Source organism: Tenrec ecaudatus, chromosome 6 (assembly GCF_050624435.1).
Source record: "Tenrec ecaudatus isolate mTenEca1 chromosome 6, mTenEca1.hap1, whole genome shotgun sequence".
Lineage (NCBI taxonomy): Eukaryota > Metazoa > Chordata > Mammalia > Afrosoricida > Tenrecidae > Tenrec > Tenrec ecaudatus.
The window spans coordinates 43,226,907-43,236,154 of NC_134535.1; the positions used below are offsets into that span (position 1 = coordinate 43,226,907).

General features: G+C 39.6%; 1 non-coding gene across 1 annotated transcript; it reads left to right on the top strand.

Annotated features, from left to right (window-relative positions):
* Positions 1–8,814: 8,814 nt before the first annotated feature.
* LOC142452199 (small nucleolar RNA SNORA2/SNORA34 family) lies at positions 8,815–8,949 on the top strand. The gene has a single exon (XR_012785230.1). It is a non-coding gene; the product is annotated as a small nucleolar RNA SNORA2/SNORA34 family (small nucleolar RNA).
* Positions 8,950–9,248: the final 299 nt, after the last annotated feature.

The window sequence follows — 9,248 nt, forward strand, 5'->3', positions numbered from 1 at the left end:
CAATTGCCATGATGGACACACAACAGCACGCCCCATCCCCAAGGGGATGAAAACAGAAACTGTGGAGGAAGGGAGATAGCAGTCTGTGTAAGATATGCAAATAAGAGTAATTTATGATCTATTAAGGGGTCACGAGGATGGGAGAAGGGAGAGGAGGGAGCGAAAAGAGGAGCTGACACAAAGACCTCAATAGAAAGAAAATGTCTAGAAAATAATGATGGCAACATATGTGCAAATGTGCCTGTTACAATTGATGTATGGATTGTTATAAGAGCTGTAAGAGCCCTCAATAAAATGATTACAAGAAAAAAAAAGGTTAAGGTAGTGTGGTGGTTATTTGTTGGGCTGCGATCCCCATGGTAGGTAGTTTGAAACCACCAGCAGCTCCTTGGGAGAAGGGCTGGGCTTTCTGCTCCCATCACCAGTTAGTCTCAGAAACCCAGAGGGGGTCTCTATGAGTCACCATTGACTTGATAGTAGTGAATTAGGCTGTCCAATCCTGAAAAATTAGCAACTGAGAACCTTATAGAGAGCATGGAAACATTCTCAGCAATGAAACGCTCCCAAAGAAAAGCAGAATACGGTCAGAGGTAGCACCTCAGGGGAGAGGCACTCAAAATCGGACTGAGGAGGAGCTGCCTTCTCAAACCCAAGTTGACCATAAGGAGGTAGACGGAAGAAAGCTTTCAGGACCTACGTTTGTTGGTGGGGCACCACTCATAATGAAACGAAACCCTGCAAAATCCATTAATAATCAGAACTTGAAGTATATGAAGTATGAATCTAAGAAGACTGGAAGTTGTCACAGGGCCGCTATGAGTCTGAACTGGCTCCGTCACCGAACAACAAGAATCCGAGAACTTGAGGTCTTCTAGCACAGAACCCCCAATGTGGGCTGGGTACAGAACCCGTGGATTTTAGTGCTTCACCAGCCTCCTTGGAAGAAAGTCAAGCAACTCTGTTACCAGGAGGTCAGGACAGCCGGTTTTGTTAGAGGCTGTTTTGGAGGACAGCATACAATGCTAGGGAAGGAGCTGGGCCATCTAAACTTTTTAATGTTGAAATAATTATAGATTCACTCAACATTGAAAAAGTCCCTTAGAGAAGTTCCTTGTCCAGGTCACCCAGTGGCAACATAAATGCAGTACATTATCAAGACCAAGAAACTGACAAGTATCCAAATTGTAGACTTTACTCAGGTGTTACCATATTTCATATGCACTCATTCATCTTATTTGTGTGTGCAGGTCTGTGACATTTTGTTACACACAGAGATTTATATCATCATTATTATGAAGACATAGAGCTCTTCCATCGCTACAAATCAAGTACCTCCTGATGGTTCCTCATACTTTCTTCCTTCCTTTTTCCCAACCACTAACAACACATGGATTTGTTTCCTTCCCACACTGTGTCACTTGGAGAACAATTAAATACATAGACTTTAAAATTAGGGTACCTTTTATATGGGCTATCCTTTTTAATAAAGCCATTCTAGATTTTATACCTGTTTTTCTTAAACCATTTTAAGAAAATGTTTCCTCATTCAGTGCGACTGAGCTTCCCAGCTAGGTTCTTTAATGCGTTTCAATAGCCTCACAAGGAATGGAATTCTACGCTGACACAGAACATGGGACCACTAGGACCTGCCTCAGTCTGGCTCTCCTTTGCTCCCTCTTCGGTGAGTAGCCCTCTCTTATAACCAACCACTGTCCGGAGGCCCTTCAGGAAACTGGTGGGCCATTCAGAAGATTGAATATGTCATCTTTCAAACTTCAATTGTTGTTTCTATGGGAAAATATGATTTATACATTTTATAATAGATACCTGTAGCAAGAAGCAAGAGAAAATCTGAATGTCCCAATGTCCATTAAAGGAAATAAATTCACAGATAAAATATCTTCCCATCAAGAAAATCTCCTGTTAATTCATATCGCTTTGTGAGATAAGTGAATTAATCTCATGTTGAGAAAAAGAGATAGAGAGAGTCGCCCCCCCCCCCGCCCCCCAAGCACTGGTGTAATGAGTTCCTTCATTTCCTTCTTGCCTTTAGTCTGTGGGAAAACAGTTTGAGAGACTTTTTCTGCATGATTAAGGAGTTAGCTTTGCCATAGTTTTCTATCAGAGTTTGTTTATTTTGTAGGTTGATGGACATTTTCCTTGATCAACTAGAAACAATTTGAATTTGATGTTTTCTGCTGGCTGCCTGCCCTGTGATTCCTATGTGCTTTGCAGGAATTGGTCAATCTGTTAATACATGTGAAGCAGCTGTGGCCAGTTCGTGGCAGAAGCATGCCTTGAACTTGAGGAAGAATTGCCTGATACATATAGCCGCCCCCCACGGAGGTTCAGAGGCAGAAGCAGAAGGAAGAAAGGGGAGATGAAGCTAAGAGAGGAGAAGCAAGAGGTTTCCTAAAAGAGTTGGCACATGGGCCAAGGAATAAAATCCTGGAGTCAACGACAGGCCTGGAAGGGGCCTTTCAGCAGAGTTGGTGGCAACAGGTCCAGGAAGGAAGCTGAGGCAGTCCGTGGTGATAGCAGGAAGGCTACCGCAGAAAGGACAATCTTCAGGGACAAGAGAAAGCCTGTCCTGAAGGGTATTCAGGAAGGTGTCCTCAAGAGATCAAGAGGAGACTATCATCACGAGCTAAGAGGAAGCCTGCTGGAAGGGGACAGAGGAGATCTGCATGGCTGACCATCCGCCCTTCCAGTCTTTTAAAGATCTTTTTTATAATGGTGAAGTTTAGTATGATTACTTTAGTTCCTTTAATATTATGTTTTAATCTATTATGTCTTTGTAAAAACTAGTTTATAACATAATGTGATGGTTAGGTTTTTTTTCAACTTGGTTACACATATAGGAATATATAGGAGGCCTGGTGGTGTGGTGGTTATGCATTAGGCTGTGATTCACATGGTCAGCAGTTCAAAACCACCACAGTTCTGTGGGAGAAAGACTGGGCTGTTTGCTCCCATAAGCAGTTAAAAGTCTCAGAAAACTGTGGGGGGTCACTATGAGTCAGCAGTGACCCATAGCTGTCAGTGATTAATAAGAAGATATGGGCAGAATCCAATCTTATCAACCTTATGAGTCCCTAGGGATGTGTGTTTCTCTCTCTCTGGCTGCTCCTCTTCCTACTGCTTGATTGGATACTGTGTCCGGCTTCTGGGGCTAGCAGCCTATTTGACCTGCCAACCCTGGGAGCTGTTGGTACCCCTCTCTGTTCTTGCTGACCGTGAATTCAGAAGATTTTACATCCACTAGCCTGTGATCTCCCAGCTTCCAACTTTGCCTTGCTGCTTCATGGGCCAGAAGGTGCATGAGTCTGGAGAGGCATCCAGCTAATATCTGACCCATGGACTAGAGTTTGACTAGGTATAATATAAATTTCTTTATTGATATAAAATGCTCTCATATAACTTATTAGCATTAATTTTGTTTCTCTAGAAAACTCAACCTTAAATGAGTAGCTTTAATTAAATTTTCAGATGATCAGTTAAATCAATTCTGGCAAACAAATGCATTGACTTACACTTCTGTCTAAATGAGTAAGACTATTTCGAAGAGTAGCCTTGTTGGCAAAGAGGGTTACACATTAAGCTACTCATCACAACATTAGTAGTTCACGCTCATCAGCTGATCCCAAGGGGAAAGATGAGGAATCTATCCAGTAAAGCTTTAAAGTCAAAGAAATGTACCAAGGCAGTTAGTTCCACTCTGTCCTATTGGGTTGCAACAAGTTAAAATGAAGCCTATGGCAGCGAATATGTGTCACCTAGGTTGGAATTGTATTACGTTTATAGATTGTGTTAGTAGTATTGACATTTCCACAAATTTACTTATTTTCATCCATGAGCATGGATCATTCTTCCATTTATACATGACTCTATTGGTTTCTTATATTAGTATTTTGTTGTTTCTGCCTTCTTAACAGAAATATACATTAGATTGTTGGATATCTTATACAATTTTATTGTCAATTGCCTGAATGTCCAATTTTCCTATTATTCAAGAGGACAATACCACTAAATACACTCTTTTAGTTTGTATTAATTCCTAATGCTATCTTTTGTTATCTCTGGCTAATCCTTTGATATATTTTCCATAGAGTGTATCATATATCAAGATATTATTAATATTTCTACACAGAAGTAGAAAAGTAACCCAATCATTAATGGAATTATTTTACAAGTTGATCGCTTGGCAGTTTATACATCTGAATATGGCCTGACTAGATCAAGTTCAGATGGATTCAAGTATATATGAAACATAAAAACACACAAATAGCAGAAGACAATATAGATGATCATACCTCCTAAAAATAAGATGCTTCTGTGCATCACAGACTCCATCAAAAGACTAAAAGGGGAACCCACTACCTAGGATTTTTTTGGCAAAAATTCCTTGGGACAAAGATATCATATCTAAAAATCTATAGAAAACTGCAACATTTCAACAGGAAAAAGGCAAACAATTCCATTAAAAATAGGCAGAGGACAGGGGCAGACAATTCACGACAGAAGACATCCAAGTGGCCAACAAGCATATGAAGAAATTCTCAAGTTCATTAGCCATTTAAGAGATGAAATCAAGAGAACTATGAGATATCACCTCAAACCTGTATTGATAACAAAATTAATAATAATAATAACAGAAAAATTTTAAATGCTGGAAAAGTCAGGGGGAATTGGAACTCATAACTTCTGATTGGATTGCAAATTGGTATAACTACTATAGAAAGTTGATATGGTTGCTTCCATAAGCAAATTGGAATGGAAATATCATATGACCTGGGAGTCCTAGTTATACTAAATATATACCCTAAAGAAATGACAGCAGAAGCACCGACAGACATGTGAACACTCATGTTAATTGCAGCACTATTCACAGTAGAAAGATGGACATAATATCAATGCCCATCAGGGAAAGAATGCATAAATAAACTTTGGTATGAACACGCAATGGAACACTCCCATTGCCAAAAAATAATGATGAGACAGTGAACCACCTCAGGACATGAATGGATTGGGATGCCATTATGCTGATAGCAATGAGTCAACCACAAAGGGACAGATATTGCATGAGACCATTGTTGTAGAAGCAAGGGGAATGAGGCAGACCATGAAAACTCTCCCTCCTCATAATGTCCCTCTCTCTTACGAGATGATAGCTTACCTTTCAAATCGCCTCACTTGAGCTCCCCATCCAAAACCTTGCTAGCAATTTCAGGCTTCAGATGAGCTATCCTCTCCGTTTTCTAAGCTCTATGGTCTCTTTTCTCTCGTTCATTGAGTAACAATTTAAGGAAGCCAAGTCTCGTTTTTTGTGTGTATTCATATTTACTCATCTTATTCTGTATTTAAAGAGCTGAAAATGAAGTCCAGCTACTGGTTCCACCATTGCACTGGAAGCAAAAGCGTCTGTGGCCCGGACAATGCTGATAGTCTTAACAATTATGTTTAATGAGTTCAAAATAGACCTCAATGGTTACGTTGGATTCATTCAATACAAAAATAATAATATGGATTGTTTACTTACTTTAGTAGAGTTGTAAATAGTCCCTATCAGGGGATTTCGGGATAGTAACTCAATCCATCCTTGGTAGATGTTCTCTTTCTCTGAAGGAGAGTACTGATGAAGAGTTATAGGACTTCTGTACAACTCTTCATCCTGTCAATGCTCCTGGCCAAGAAAGAAACCAAAGGGATGAAAACTAAGTGGATAAATTCACTCTCTCAAAGGAATTTTTCTGTGATCAGAAGGTATAACTATAAATGGAGGAGGAATAGAGGAGGACTTACTTGATGTTCATGAGTTTATGGGTTTCACAGGTATCCTTGCAAAAGTGAATATCAGTATTCTTTCAGAACTAAGTTAAAGGAAACTTCCAAGGAGACATATGTGTGTACTGATCCATTAATCTGGAATATATACTCTAGGACTGGGGTTCTCAACCTGTGGGTCGCGACCTAGTGGCTGTAATAATGGGCTCAAACAACAATTGTGAGGATGGCCCAGGACCAGGAAGTGGTTTGTTAAAGCGTCATGGCATTAGAGAGATTGAGAATCACTGCTCCAGGGATTATTTGAAGCAATACAACAGGGTGAATAAATAGGTTAGCACCTTTACCCTAGTTCAACTTAATGGTGTCAGTTTTTACCATTTGTCTATTGGTAGGTCTCAGAGGTACTTCATTAAATTATTGTTGTTATTAGTGATGCTCTTTTAAAAAATCATTTTATTGGGTGCTTGTACATCTTCTCTTATCACACTCCATCCATCCATCCATCCATCCATCCATCCATCCATCCATCCATCCATCCATCCATCCATCCATCAATTGTGTCAAGCACATTTGTACATTTGTTGCCATCATCATGCTCACAACATTTGCTTTCTTCTTGAGTCCTTGGTATCAGCTGCTCATTTTCCCCCTCCATCCCCACACCCCCTCCCTCACAAACCCTTGATAATTTATAAATTATTATTATTTTGTCATGTCTTATACTGTCTGACGTCTCCCTCCACCCACTTTTCTGTTGCCCATCCCCCAGAGAGGGGATTATATGTAGATTCTTGTGATTGGTTTCCCCTTCCACCCCACCTTCCCTCCACCCTCCCAGCATCACCTTAGTGATGTTCTTAAAGGAGCTGAATATTAATAATAATATCTGCTTTAGTACTAAAGAAGTAAATAAAAGCTTTCAAATAACCCTTTTTTTGGACTCTATGAATTAAATATCTTTCCCTGATAACTTCTCTCCTTTAAATAGTAGCTCTGGAATCATCTTTTCTGGAAACTCAGTAAATATGGGACTAATTCATCCCCACTTTGAGGGTAAGAAGAAGCGTTTGCCTCTAAGTGTCTCTCCTACTTTTCACAAGACATCAGTTGCCATTTTCTTCTTAGCTCTTTCATTAGTATTGTTCACATGACTATCTCACCAATCACCCCATTGTCATTGCAACAGTTTTCACACCTAGAATTCTATGAACAGAATAGAACCTCACAATTACCTTTTCATGACTGCAAATCTCTATGGGAGCAGACTGTCACATCATTCTTTTATAGAGTGGTGGGTGGATTTAAACCATCAACCTCTCAATTAGCAGCCCAACTGTGGCAGTTTGTGTAGTCTGTCAATTTGAGGAAGGCGTCGAGTCTAGCCTGTCAATCAGGTCTCAGCTTGATGATCTCATTTGGAAGTACAATTGAGATAAATAACTCACTGGTGTGAGTAGAGGTGGGGCACACTGACTCCCTGGGAGACATGCTTGCTGACAAGACACATAGAGATACACTAATGCCCTGGAGCTCGAGGAGACACATAGAGACCCCTGCCAGCACTGAGATGCTTCCACTGCCACTGGACCCACAAGACTATCCATACACTGGACGGAAATTCCTGAATTCAGTGCCATTGCATGTTTCGTGAGTCTGGAAAGGAGTTTATAGATTGGTATCAGACATATGGGCTAATATCAGATTTATGGGCTCGATCTGGACTGGGCTGGAATGTTTTCTCAATATACAATTGCTCTTTTAGATAAAGCTCTTTCTTATACACATGAGTGTCTATGGATTTGTTTTCTCTAGTCAACCTGAACTAACACGTCAATACTTAAACCCTGGTGGCAGCAGGTATCCTTCACCTTATAGGATTTATAAACTCCAATTTTATTTTTTTTTCCTTCCTCCTGTCTTCTTTTTATTTCACATTCCCTGCTTTCTACAAATGAATAAGATTGTAAGTTTAATGGACATAACATTTAATGGGATTCTCTTGAATATGCAATTTTCTATTGAGTTCTTTCTAGGGAACACTTTGATCAGCACTGGAAATACAGTGATAAATGGTCAGAGAGCATCTTTGTATTCATAGAGCTTGTGTTAGATATAAGTAAAACTGGAAATAAAGTGAAATCTGTGGAAGCCAGGATTCAATGGGACTGTCTTGTTATTCATATTCAAACAAGTTCTTCTCTACGATCAATTTTCAACTACTCCCTATTAGTAGAAAATATTGTTTTTTTCTTTTCTGATGGTTAACCCCCTTTTGTTTGGTCCATCAAGTTGTTTCCAACCCAAAGTGACCCTATGCACAATACAATGGAACACTGCCCTGTCCCACTCCCTCCTCACACTGGTTTCTATGCCAAGGCCAATTGTGCAGCCATGCCGTCAGTCGATATCATTGAGACCCTTTTTTTCTCACTATCCTTTAGTGTACCAAGTATAATGTCCTTCTCCAGAAACTGGTCTCTCTTAACAACATATCCAAAGTATGTAAGATGAAGTCTCGCCATCCTTGGCTCTAAGGAACACTCTGGGTGTACTTCTTGAAGACAGATTGATTTGTCCATTTAGAAAGCCACCTAAACTAACTTAACTCTGCTTCTCCAGCACCACAGTTCAAGTGCACAGAGTCCTCTTCAGTCTACCTCACTCAATGTCCAACTTTCACATGCATTTGAGGCAATGGAAAATGCCATAGCTTGGGTCAGGCATACCTTACTCCCCAAAGTAACATCCTTACTTTCTTGCAGAGTGCATTATTGACATTTTCATACTTAGAATTATGGATGTACATGCCATGGTGAAGTAATAAAAAGTAACTTAAAATACGGAGAATAGGAAGATTTCTCTACTGTCACAATATCTGTACTAAAGGTTTAGGTCTTCTTCAATAATTCTTTCATAAAATAAAATGAAACTTCTATTTATAATCAAGACAAAAATAAATATTAACTATCTTACTGATCAAGAGTGAATTGCATGAATTATTTTTAACCTAAGAAGCAATCAAATTGTTAGGCCCTGAATCAAGACCAATGGTTTACAGTAGCTTTTGGTTTCAAACAGGAGCCAAGAGCTATGTCTTCCTATGGTCTGTTGGCTATTCCGTACCCCAGAGGGGAGTGGCCAGTTCAGTTGGAAGAAACATAGCCTATAGAATAAATGCCTTTTTGTTTGTTAAAGAAAAAGAAGCAATCAAATTGACCTGAAGGAGTGTAGACAAAGTGGAGAGACGCAGTACCCATCTGTACTCCCTCACAGGAGGCCACATGGAAGGGATAACATATCCAGGGTGCAGCATAGCAATGATGAAACACATAACTCTCCTCTAGTTCTTTAATATTTCCTCCCCTTATAGTATGGTTTTTATTTGTTTTACCTCATTAATCTTATTAAACCTGTGTATGCTTATATGTATAATTAAGTTAGTTGATATATGAAATCCAAGA